This window comes from Camelus bactrianus, chromosome 33 (genome assembly GCF_048773025.1).
Source record: "Camelus bactrianus isolate YW-2024 breed Bactrian camel chromosome 33, ASM4877302v1, whole genome shotgun sequence".
Classification (NCBI taxonomy): Eukaryota; Metazoa; Chordata; class Mammalia; order Artiodactyla; family Camelidae; genus Camelus; species Camelus bactrianus.
Window position 1 is genome coordinate 25,141,804 of NC_133571.1, and position 12,900 is coordinate 25,154,703.

At 58.0% G+C, this 12,900-nt stretch overlaps 1 long non-coding RNA gene across 1 annotated transcript; it reads left to right on the top strand.

Moving 5' to 3' along the window:
• The first annotated feature begins 6,835 nt into the window (after window positions 1-6,835).
• Window positions 6,836-12,204, top strand: LOC141575877 (uncharacterized). The gene is made up of 3 exons (XR_012503896.1): window positions 6,836-7,443; window positions 7,801-7,930; window positions 11,884-12,204. It is a non-coding gene; the product is annotated as an uncharacterized LOC141575877 (long non-coding RNA).
• The last annotated feature ends 696 nt before the right edge of the window (window positions 12,205-12,900 follow it).

The window sequence follows — 12,900 nt, forward strand, 5'->3', positions numbered from 1 at the left end:
CTGGAGAAGCCAGATGAACACAATATATGCTGGGTGGATCTGAACAGTGTGGCCAACATAAAACAGCAGAGACACTATTCCTGCCCCAGCGGGCTGAGCCCGCTTAGCGGCCCGCTCTCCTCTGGGAGATCTGCGGGCTGACCCTGCGTCGATCCCAGGCCGCTCCCATCTCCCTGCCTGAGACCTGCGCTTCAGGCTGCGGGGACCCTCACCACTCTGCCGCGTGAGGCCTTCGAGGGCCGCAGGGACGCTTCTCCTGGACGGAGGATAGGAGTGGCCACCTCAGAGCAGCTTGCCATTTCCGAGCCACCTGCTCGGCCGGGCCGCGCGTGCGCAGAAGTGACTGAGCTGTCCTAGTGGCTTCCCCAGCACAATCCATCATCCCTCAACTGTGCGTCTCTGACAGTTAATTAGAACCCACAGGACTGAGTAACGAACATCGCACTTGGACTCACAGCTCTGCTGATGGCCAGCGGCGGCCCTGCCCCGCTCCTCGTCCACGATCAGCACGTCTTCACCAGTCATTCTGCCCAGTGTGCTCAGACGGCTCAGTCTCACTGAGGGGCAGACCTCCCTGGCCAGGGGCAGGAGTCCAGGGATGGAGGGAAGAGAAACCTCGGTGCTGACGGCCACAAAGCCCATGCTTTCCCGGGGCCGCAGTGATGGTGGGTCCAGGAAGGGGGGATGTTTGAGCTGGAGGGACCCTAGAGTCATCCAGCTGAATCCTTTCCTCCTTCAGAGGCTTAAAGAGGATGCGAACGTCCCCCTGCCTCCTGTGCTGTGCTCTCCTGTTTGCCCACCTGGGTCGGGGGACGTGCAGCGGATGGCAGAGGTGCTGGCCTCTTGCAGGAGCAGCCGCTGCCCACGTGTCGGCCCCACCAAGGCAGTACCGCTAGCTCACCTGCTGGCGTTCCCTCTGTTCTGTTGTCACCTTCTGGGGACCAGTCCCACCCCAGAGACCAGGAGGGGCGTGCCTGAGAGAGGGGGCCCTGCGGAGAGCCAGCTCTGTGACCCCCCAGAGACGTGTCCTGCCATGCTCTTTTTGGGGCCCACCTGTTCCCCGTGCGCCTGGTGCAGTCCTGCGGTGGTGGTTCCCGGGGGCAGAACACACATCCCGGCTCCAGAACCAGGTCCCCACACTCAGGCTGCCTGGGATTCAAGCCCCCCTCCATATGGCGGGCATACAGCAGTGTCCATGTCTTAGATTCTACAAGGAATAAATAGTGCAATGCATAAAGCGCTCAAAGAACCTGAGTGGGAGCCATCACTCCCACTGACTCCTCGTCTCCATGGGGCAGGAGGTGGTGCCCCTCCTCCCTGCCTTGGGGGCAGGTGGACGCATTTCTAGTCTCTTCTGACCGTCAGAACCCTTCCCAGGCCTCCCTCCTCAGCAAAGCCGAGTGACAGGTGGCAGGTTGCGAGAGTCGCCTGGCCGGCAAGGGTGGTGTAGCTGGACCACAGGGCGGGATGCTGCCCGCTTCCAGACCGGCTGGTAGAGAGCTGCCTCTCCGGCCCTGAGTGGCCTCTCCCCATCACCAGCTCCCCAGGACAGCTGCCCCGCCCATATCTGGGAATCTCCAGACTTGTGCCTGTAGGACGCTGCCCAGTGTCACAGCTGATCTTCATCCTGATTGGTTGACACCTGTGTAACACGCTTGTCGAATATTTTGAATTTCATCCCATCCTTAACATATTACTGACTGCTTATCCTGTGCTGGGCACCGTCCCATCTGTGTCAGATGCACTAAATCACAAAGTCCTCACAGCCACACCAGGGGACAAGTGTTATCACTGCGCCCGGGATGCGGAGACAGGGCGAGGGCTCTCCTGCCCAGGGCCACACAGACCGAAGAGGTAGAGTCGACCCTCTAACCCCTGGGCCCCCTGCCTTTTCAAATCAGCACGAACAAGGACAACCACCCAGGAGAAAAACGGGCGAAGCGTTTGAACAGGTGGTTTGTGTGCGCATGGGAGAGACATAGATGCACACTGAACCCACAGAAAGCCTTCAGCTCCTGTTGTCTTCAAAGGTTTTAAGTAAGTGCAAGTAGCAACAATAACGAGGCATTTTCCCACGACCGTATTGGAAAGGATTTACAGGACGGATGGAACCCAGTCTCAGAGGTTCTGTGAGGATTCAGACAAACGCTGCTCCAGGGACTGTGGGGACATTTGGGGGCAGTTTGGTCGCATGTGTCAAATGCAAATGAGTTTGCCCTTTGGAAGGGCAAGTTCACTGCTGGGTTTACCTTAAGCAGGAAATCACAGCCCGAGGGCGTTCATAAAAGTACTGCTTGTAACTGCAAAGCAGCGGAAACCACCAGAACGCTCATCAACAGTGACTTGTGAGTAAATTACAGCAAATCCTGACAATAAAACACCGTAACCCTTAAAAATGGTGGTTCAAGTGAAACCCTGGAGGGACATTTTGCATAAACAGGATGGTGGGGCAGTTTATGCAGAACGGTGTGGATTGTAGAGAATTATTCGCGTCCGTCTACACCAGGGGTTCCTCTGGAAGGAGGGGTGCTTCAGAGCCGTCCCCAGGGGCGGGTCTCTAGGGGCAGGAGACTGTTTTATCCCCTTTGGGGCACAATTTCCATGTTTGAATATTTACACTTGAAAGGAGTCATCCAAACGGTCCAGCCCGCGGCCTGCTCTGCCGCTAAGCCTGCCTCGCCCGTTCCTGCCCCGACACCACAGTCTAGGCTTCTGCTCCGTTCTCCTCTTGCTCCTTCTGACTCCTGACGGACCCTCCCCGGGCCCCCGCGGGCCCTTCTCTTGGAAACTGTGAGTGGCCGTCTGCCTGTGGTGGCTGTGGCCTCCTGACCTGTTGGCCCCACTGCGCATGATTAGAACTAATCTTGGGTATGTTTTCAAAGGTCAGTCAGCCCCAAGTAATGCAGGCACTCGAAATTCCCAGGTTATTCAGAATTGTTAGTAGTGGGCACAAGCCCTTTGAGGTTCTACATCCTCACTTTGCTAATGGAATTAAGACCCTGAGCCACCTAGGGGCTGAATGCACTTACGCCCCTTCAGAACCGAGTCCAGGGCTTGGCGCAGCCATGACCTTGGCCACTCCCATAGCATCAGCTCAGGAAGTCTGCATGAGGACACGTTTCAGGGCTGAGCATTTGCAGGGACGTTCACCGGGAGCCCTGAGACAGTGGGAATCATCTCCGTCCGTGATGTGTCAGCAATTAAATAATCCTCTTCCTAGTCTTTTCTCAAAGCTCTTTTGCTGGAGGTGTGGAGCTGCCTAACACCCTTCCTGATTACCTGAGCTGCACCTGCAGCTCTCTCTCACGCCTTCCTTGCAAAGGGTGGTGTGAAAGCTTTCAGGCCGGTTCACACCAGGGAAACACCGTATTGGAAGCACTCGCGCTGTTTCCACACTTGGCAACAGGAGGTTGTCAGCCAATCTCTTGAGCTCCTCGGAGCTTTCAAGGGCGGACGAGGATCCTTCCCTCTGTGTTCAAACATGACACCAATTCACTTACAGACGAGTACAGTTCTAAGAGACCAAGAGTGAGGCTCAAAGCTCCTCCACTGGGGCATTAATTTTCTATTAAGAACAAAACTAATGAGTTTAGCCAATTTCTGGTGCTCGTAAAGTCGTGCTTTTCATTATCAAGGTTAAAAGCCTGCTGGAGACACCGGCTCCTTGAGGGGAGCCCCAGAGCTGGGGTTGGAGGTGCCGCCTGCTGGGCAGGGGCGGGTGGCAGGGCTTCGGGATATGTGGCTCAGAATTAGGGCCCCATCCGCTTGCTGTGTTTCCTCTCACCTAGCACCCCTCCTGGCCAGCGACCAGCAAATCGCTCAGGACAAAGACTTGTAGAACAGTTGTTGGAAGATGACTGGCCTCTGCCACATCCCTCCCAGGTCCCCGACCCCTGACATACCCCCCGATTCCCATGAGAATCCCCAAGTCTCATCCAGCCACTGCCGCCGGGGCTGTCAGTGCTGCGGGACTGGCAGGGCCTCAGCACCCTCCCAGATATGCTCCTTCTGGCCTGGAGTCCCCTGGGCAGAAAGCCCCCTAGTCACTCCCGGCTACTTAACACTCCGCTTCGCAGAGAAGATAAAATACCCACAGATGAAGATGACCACCTTCCATGAATGGTCCACGCAACCGCTGGCCCTGCTGGGCAGGGGTGGGAGGCCGTCGCCAGCCTCCAGGGAAGCTCCTTCGATGTGTCCCCTGCGTCTTCGGCTCCACCTCAGGAGGGTCCCTGTCAGTGTCCTTGCTTCCTTGGACTTGGCCGTGGAGAGGTGGCCCTGCAGGCACCAAGATCTGACCCCAGTGCTGTAGGGCCAGGGAACAGGGCTTTGCTGTCTCAGGCTGATGCAGCCTGGGTGTGGGAGCTCTCCAGAAACACGGTTCCACAAATACCAGTTGGCTTTGGTCTATTTGCTTCTGAGTATTTCAGCAAGCAAACGACCGCAGCCACAGATCTCCTTGTCTGGACACAGCCTTTAAGCCAGAATATTTGTCTTACTCACTGGCCTCTGGAGCTTGGCCCTTCCCCTTGGCTCATAAATTAACAGTGACCCTGGTGATAACAACCTTATCTGATCTTTGTGGGGCATGGGCCTCCCTTTGTCTTCAAGAACTCAATGAGAGGCCTGATAAGGGCTGATAAGGCCTGGGGTCACAGTTTTGTCTTCTGCCAGGGCTCCAGCTCACAGCCCCCACTCATGACGCCACTCGCTGGTTCTCTGTCAAAACCCTCCTCCGGGGGATGCGGCACCTCCTACCAGCCCAGCTCTCTCCTGTGGGGTTTTGTTAGCTGACAAGAGGGAACAAACCACAATGACACTGTCTTGATCCCTCCCCTCTGCCGGTGCTGCGGCTCGGAAGGCCTGTGGCCAGACTGCTCAGGACAACAGCTTTCCAGGGCGTGGCTTTGCCCAGGTCCTGCTGACTCCCTGGCCACAGCTCTGCTCCCTTGGTTCAGTTTGACCAAGGGCAGCACCAGGCCTGGTCTGAGTCGATTCTCAGTTAGAAATGCCTGGCTCTTACAGGGGCCGGACCCCAAGTGGCGTGAACACATGAAAGTTAACCAGCAGCCTTGGCTCCTCCTGAGGCTGAGCAATGGAGCCTCCTCCCAAGCCCAGGGCTGCCTCCCTCCGCCCAGCGCAGGTGCCCCCCAGCTGGGGTTGCCCCACCTGCGATGGGGGTGCCATCCTCCTGCCTCACGGGCGGCTGGAGGGAGATGTGGGGGTAAGTGTCCCAAGAGCAGTCACGTCTTCAGGAGTGTGTTTTCCTCTCTGGAAAACTGACCTGCAGCTTAGAGGGGCTTCCAACGCGCAGAAACACAGTAGCAACGTTTTTGCGAAGTTCCAGCATGAAGCCAGCTGGACGCGGGGAGCACTTCCAGCCACTTCCCTGCTGTCCTTCCCTTTACCAGCTCTCCTTCCATGCCCCTCCCCACTCCAAACCTGCTCCTCAGCTGTGCCACAGCCTGAGGCTGAGCGGGGAGCTGCCTGGTGAGAGGGAGTCCCCCCACCAGTGGCATTGCGATGGGCCAGGCGGTCAGGAGGAGACCTGCAGCCTCAGTTGCAGGGATCAGGAGGGCTTTCTTAGGAAAGCTGGCACCACAGCGGCCAGGTGGCAGCGTGGGTCCCACGGCTCCCAGAGCACAGACAGTGAGGATGGCCGGCTGAGCTCTGGTTGGCTGGGCAACGGCAGGGAGGACCTGGACATCGGCACTGGGGACATTTTGAGGACATCCTAAGCGGGCCTGGATGGGGAAGAGGAGGAAGCTGGGCGACGTGTGGGCTGTGGGTGGGCTCCTGCAAGGGGAGCACCATCCGAGGGGCGGGGGCTTGCTACCCCCACATCTGGCTGGGGTTCCTGCAGCACCCACATTTCATGGGGCTGGAAGCCAGGGCTCTGATTCCTCAAGCACTTCTACCAGGAGCTTCCCCACGTCCTAGGTCTGAATTCCTAATCAGTCCACAGTTCTTCCTCCTCCGTTGCCAAAGTAATTCAGCTAAAATCAGATCTGAACCAACTGCTCCCCTGCATGAAAGCCTCCAATAGCTCCCCATCACCCAGAGACAGATGGTCTGCTCTGAAAGGGGCTCTGGGGCCCTGTTCCAGCTTCCCTGACCTCCTGCCACTGATGGCCTCCCCAGGAGGGATGCCCCAGGCCAGGTGCTGCTCACCTCCGTGCCTTCTCCTGCTGGGCATCTCACCCTCTCTCTGGTCAGTGCCCAGCCACCCCTGCAGGCTGGCTCAGGCATGCATGCCCTTGCCTACCATCCTTCCCACCCCTCCCCCAACACCAGCCGCCGTCCCTGCGCACTTCTCTGTGGATTCTGCCCTCTCCCCCTGCACTGCAGGCACTGGGCCAGTGTTTGTCCCCCACCAGCCCTGGTTCCCTGGCCGTAGCTCTGGACTTCGCACATGCCAGCTGCGGAACTAGAGAGGGGATGGGGCTGTGTTCTCTAACCTTTGGCTGGGAGGCTGTGTCAGTAGATGCATGGAGGAGAGTTGGGGGTGGAGTCTAGTCCAGGTGCTTGTCCCGCACCTGCCCCTTGGGGGTTCTTCCAGATCAGCAGTTCTGGGGCCCTGGGCGGTCATGACCCTGCTGGGCCTGGGCTGCACTTGGCAGGGGCGGTGCCTGGCCAGAGCTCACCCACCTTGTCCACAGGTCCCAACTGTGCTTTGGCTGCATGCCCAGCTGGTGTGCGCAGCCTTGGGCAGGTCACTGCACCTCCTTAGGCCTCAGGCTTCCTGTCCCTAAAATTAGCAGGAAGGGCCCACATTCCTTTGACGTTCACCCAGCCCTGAGGCTCTGAGCTCCCTTTGCAGCAGAATTGCCCAGAGTGGAGGCTTGTGCAGAGGAGAGGAGAGGAAGGCAGGGAAGGAGGTGCCTCTGCTCCACGACCTTGGGGACCTCGGGGACCTGGCCTCCGTCAGGTTCTGAAAAAAGCTGAAATGATCATTTCTCTCTTTCCTGGTAACGAGCCCTGATCGGGGGTGGGGGGTGCGGAATAGGGAGCCCTGCCCCACAGAGCCTTGTCTTCCCACCTCTTCCTCTGCCCACACCCTGCCACAGCCGAGCATCAGTCAAGGAGCTGAGCCCTCCTGGGGGGCCTTCACCCACAGGGTCCAGAAGCCCTCGGGCCCTATAGCAGTGGGGATTCAGGAATCTCTTGCTAATATTTCAAAAGAATCTAGTAAAGACTGTGTTTAGATCCCCGTGAAAGCTGCAAAGGCAACTGGAATGTCAATGTCTTTAGTTTTGGCTGGAGTCACAGCGAGGAGGTGAGGGTATCTCATCCCAAGCTGCTCTGGGGGCTCAGGTCATATCTGTGACTTGTTGAAGAAAGGGGGGCAGAGCAGCAACCAGAGTCCAGCGCACGCTTCATTGTGACGTGTGGGGACACAGTGAAGAAGAAGGACCTGGAAGCAGCAGGCTGATCCTTGGGTTGGTAAGTGGGGCTCTGCTGTGGGGCGTGGGGGCCTCTCACCAGGCCGACCAGGCCGCGCCCAGTGCGGCGCCTCCTGACCTGCAGGACTGGACACACGCAACACTCCCTCTCAGTGGGGAGACGCACCCTGAGCGGGGTCTCAGCGCCAGGTCCGAGCCTCATGCGCTGTGAGGCCTTTATAGGAGGCGTCCCACCCCTAGGCCCTGCGCTCTCTCCGTGAAGGTTCCAGCATGGTTCTCACAAGTTGGGTGTGAGGGCTGGGCGGGACGTCCTGAGACCCTGAAGGTAAAAAGTCGCTGCTCGTCCAGGAGGGCCGAGGAGGTGACGAGTGTAAAACGTGTCCCACTCACTCCTCAGATGCCTCCTGCGTGACGGGCCCTGCGCTGGGCGGTGGTGTTGGGACGGCCAAGACACCAGCTGCCCCGGCGCACCGCAGAGACAGGCACACAACTGAAGACATCGACGGCTGAGTCAAGAAGTGAAGGCGGTGAGTGTAGACGGTAATACTAGCCTGTTCAGGAAGGCGCCATCACTGCTGGTTTGGGGACCAGGGAAGAGGGAGGAATTTGTGGATCAAGAATCTCAGTGGGAAGAGAGGCTGAGGGCGCAGCTGGGCAAAGACAGGTGTGTACGAGCCGGGGGTGCAGGGAGGCTTTGTCAGGGGTCAGAGTTCACCTGTGTGTGAGGTGAGACAGCTGGGGGCAGGTCTTAAAGGGAACCAGAGCTGGGGTGGCCATGTGGGGCCTGACTGCCCTCCTGGAGGGGCCTGGAATTGCTCACACTCAGGGCTCTGTCCTAACTTCAGTCCCGGTTGAGGATAAGGAGAGAGGGGACCAGACTGTCCAAGCCCTGTGTCCTCTGCCCTTGTGTCCCTTCCACCTCCTGCCCATGCAGACTCAGAGAGCCAAACATGTATGAGGCTGGGTCCTGGCTGGACCCCACCCTCAGCCTCAGAAGGGAGGGATCCCAGGGCACAGCTTATCCAAGTCCCGGGGTCCCCCTTGGCTTGACGACTTGGGTCACTGAAGTCTGCAGAAAGTGCTCCTTGGGGACCAGTTTGCAGTGAATTGCAGAGGCCTGGAGCTTGCACTTGCCAGCTGGGAAATAGCCCTGGCCGGAGCCTGCCCAGCACGGGGAGGGAGGGGCCTCTGTGGAGCCAGCACCGGCCCGTGAGGCGCTTTGACCCTGAGGCTCAGAAAGGTCAAACCCGGGCCCTAAACCCCGTGTTTAACGAGGGAGGTGCTGGGGTGTGGACTGGAGAGCTCCTTCTCCCTGCGCAGAGCACTTCCCACCCGACTCCCTGGCCCTCTCCTCCACCCGCTGCTGAGATCTCAGTGTAACTGCAGAAGGTTTGCCGGTGTCTTCTCTCTGCCCCCAGCATCACGGTGGCTGGGCCTGTGCAAGAAGATGACCAGATGGTCTAGGAGATGGCCCATGGCTACCAGCCCCCTACCCTCGCCACACAGGCCTTTGGGTGGCCTCTCCAGCAGACGCAGGGTGACACCCCATGCTGTGTGCAGCCTGGCTGTGTCTTGCTCAACCTTGGGGAGTCAAGGGGTGGGATCTGAGGACACAGACATGGGGGGGTGTGAGGACACAGCTGGGGGAGGGGAAGCAGAGAGGACCTGCGGTCTCCATGTCCCTTTGGAGCCAGTTCTGACTGTTCCTGGACACCCCCCATACCCCTTCCCTGAGCTGTCCCTCCTGCTGAGGTGGATTCCTCCCTCCAGCACCTATGAGGCTTCTGTGCAGAGGCTCCAGGCAGAAGAGGAGCTGAGGGTGGTGCCTCCAGTGGTCATCCAAGCGGTCGCCCGAGGCCGGGCGAAGGCTGAGGCCGTGGGTGCCCCCCTGCGGGGGCTTCTTGCTGAGGTCAGCAGTTTGCAGCTTCCCTGCTGCCCGCAGAGGCTGCTGAATGCATTCCTGTGACTGCCCGGCCCCCTTGCCAGAGACCTTGTTCCCCGGGCCCGAGGCCTTCCAGTCGGTGCCTAGGGAACTCCCATCAGCATCTCCGTCTCCTCCCTGCAGCGGGAAGCTGGGGGCTCCCCCAGGGCCATTATACAATATAGAATCCAGCACGTCAGTCTGTGCCCTGATCAAGTGGATCTGAGGAAGTGCCTCCTGCAGGACTGCTGCCAAGGCTGGAGTCACAGAACAGAGGCAGGTTCTCCGGTGGAGGGTCTGCCCTCCTTGGAACCAATCTTACTGTGGAGGCACCATGAGGAGCGGTACATGCTCAGTGAGACTGCAGATGCGTTGTGCCTGTTAAGTGGATGTGGGCTCAGAGGGAAGAGGGGTGGCCAGGGCGAGGCTGAGGGGGGAAGCCCATCGGGGGCCAGGAGGGTGCAGAGAGCATCCTGGAGGCAGAGACCCCGAGGCTGCGTCAGCCCGACTCTAACCCACAGCTGGGAGATCGTGGATGAGTGTTTCCATCGCTCTGGGCCCCCGCCCCTTGTCTGTGCATCATGGATTTTGGACTAGATGACGTCCAGAGATTTCACCAGTCCTGACGTTCTGGTTTCTGTAAGCCTTTGTGGAGAAGAGATCTTTGTGGTTTCATTATGTTTGATCTCTGCTCTTCTTTCTTGGGAGAGACTATATTTAAGGAGGGAACCCAGAGGCCGGTGGGAAATGACCCCAGGGACCTGGGAGACGTGCATGTCCGCCTCTGACTGTGGACCTCTCCTCTCTGAGCTGCACTTCTAGGGATTGTGTCCAGGGACAAATGGGTGGGAGGGGCCGAGAACTGTCCAGCAGGGGGAGCTCCTGAAGCCCAGGACGGAGTGGGGTGTCCATTCCAGAGAATCCGGTCCTTCCAAGGAGCTGGAGTGGTGCCAGATGCCAGGAGGGAGGAGAGGTGGAGCCTGGATCTTGTCCCTGAGTAGCCGACACCCAGGAAGGGAGGTCTGCTCCAACACCATGACTTTTGCTGATCTGCTATTGAAAAAGACTGACCTTCAATAGTGCAGGGTTCAGAGGACAGAGGGGGAAGTGAGCTGTGAACACTCACTAGGGGGCTGGGGTTGGGAGTGGCTTGCAACACGCGTGAGCAATTTGGTGGCACATTGGTGGAATTTCGAACAGAAGGGATGGCACTGGCCAAAAGAGATTTGCAACTTTGCAAAGGGTGAGGAGGGAGTGCTAAGGAGGAAGGACAGGGAGGAGAGGAAGGAGGATATTGGAAAGAGGAGGGCGGGGAGGGAGGAAAGGAGGCAGGTGTGGAGGAGCCTGAAGACAAGCCCGTGTGAAGCCCGCGTGCTCGCTGGCTCCGCTCCATGCTGTGGGCCTGGAATTCAGCCTGAGTGTAGGGGAGGAAGGGAAGAACGGAGGGGCGGTCCTAATGGAGCTGTGCTCCTGAGAGGCCCAGGCCCTCCTGCTGTAGGGACAGGGCGCCTCCACGGGTCCAAGGTCCAGGAGGCTGGGCCCTTAAGGTGGCGGAGACAGAGCTGCCCCTGGCCTTCCTTCCTCCCTGCTGAGCCCCTCCTCCCTGGGTGACCCTCCTGTTTGTGGGGTCACTCCTCCTGAGGCGGAAAATTGGTGGCACGTGCCCAGAGATGAAGGTTGCTCCTCTGCTGGGTGTTAGCTGCTTCTGGGGAGCATCCACTCCTCGGGGTAGATGAGGCTATGGAGAGAACACGGCACCTGCGCCGTCAAACCCCTGCCCCGCGCCCCAGCGCCTGGGGCTGGACTCCTGCCCCCTCCTTCCCTCTGGGGGCCTCCTTGGAGCCCACCCGTTCTGAGAAGTCTCTGTCGCCTACGCTCTCATGCCAGCATCGTCTTTACTAAAAGCCCAACTACTGAAGTTTTCACTCGGCAGTTTGGAATCGACTTGGTATTTCTGAAACACCGTTTAACAGACATGCATCCACTCCTGTGGGGCTGCCTTCTTTCTCCCTTAAACTGGTCTAAGGGAGGGCTCTGTGCCAAATGAGACTCTGTTAATATCCCCACCAGCAAAATGCACTAGGTTATTTCCGTGCCCGAGTTTCCTCCCTGCACAATAACCTCCTCCGTCCCTTCCCACCTAGAAATCAGGGGAGGCAGTGGGGTGGGAGAGATATGCCTCAGTTAAGACAAAGGCCTCTCACAGCAGATGGCCACTGGAATTGTTTCCTTATGTTATTTATTGCTGGGGCTTTCACACAGGCGTTCAGCCCACACTTTGAAGCCTCAGCATCAAGTAACAGTTGGGGCCAACTCCCTCCTGCTGAAACACAGGAATAATAATCTTTCACAGCGAGGCAGAGTTCGGTGGTTTTCCGTAAGAAATTCTAAAGTGTCAAGATTCTCATGGGTGCATTTTGCTGGAGAGGGAGTCCCCAGGGGTCCCAAGTGGAGAAGGGTGGTTGATGTCTCTAAAACAGGCTGAGAACAGTACAGGTGGGAGGTAGTGCTGCCCTGGACCACACGACCCCTAAACCTCTGATTTTATGACACTTCCAGCTCTGGCTGAACTCAAGTTTCTGCTCCTCCCTCCATGCTGCCCTGCGGACCTGAGCTATTCTCTCCTCTCTGAAAGAGAAGGAAACGTCCATTATGAAGATCGATTGATATCATTTGAATCTGCGTGCAATTAAAAACCAAACTAAGCACATTCATTAAAATCTAACCTCCTGGTTTAACAAGCTTGGTTCTGGAAGTGTCTGCTCAGACCTGGCCGAGAGGAAGTGAAGAGAGGACTCGGGGGAAGCCCAGCTGTCGGGGCGGTGGCCTGTGGTTCTCTGCCCTTTCCATCCAGATGGGTTTGCAGCACCTGGCCAGGGTTCCCACAGTGCAGGTAGGGGAGGCACTGTGTGCTAAGAGGGGCTTCCTGCACCCCTGCCGGTCACTGCAGGCTCACCTGATGCCCGTGTCTGAGGGCTCTTCTGGGCTGGGGGTTTGGGCACACTTACAGCAGCTCCAACAGCAGGCTCCCAGCCCTCCTGCCCCACCCCCACACAGCCATCACTGCCCACCATGGACTGGGTACCACACCTGCGTATCGAGAAGAAAAGGATTCTTAAAGATAGAGAAGCTCCCCCTTGGCTTCTCTGAGAGTTGAATTAGGCACTGGGGATTGAACCCAGGACCTCATGCATGCTAAGCATGTGGTCTACCACTGAGCAATAGCTTCCCCCACTCCTGATGGTTTGTTTTGCAGGATAATAAATTTCCTTATTGGGTTGGCTTGTGAGCTGGGATATTTGTACCCATAGATAGTCGTGCATTTATTTCTTACACCAACAGTCTTAGGAAGTAGGTATTACTATTAAATTCATTTTACTGGTGAAGAAATCGATGCTCAGAGTGGTTCAGTAACTTGCCCGAGGCCATGCAGCTGGGGAGTGCAGGGGTGAGCCAGGCCACTGCAGAGCCATTGCTCCTGGCCGATGCTCTGCCCGATAAAGCACAGGTGGATACTCATCTGAGTCCCCTGGGAGGCCAGCCAGATGGACTGGAACCTGCTGGAGTGGGTCCCTC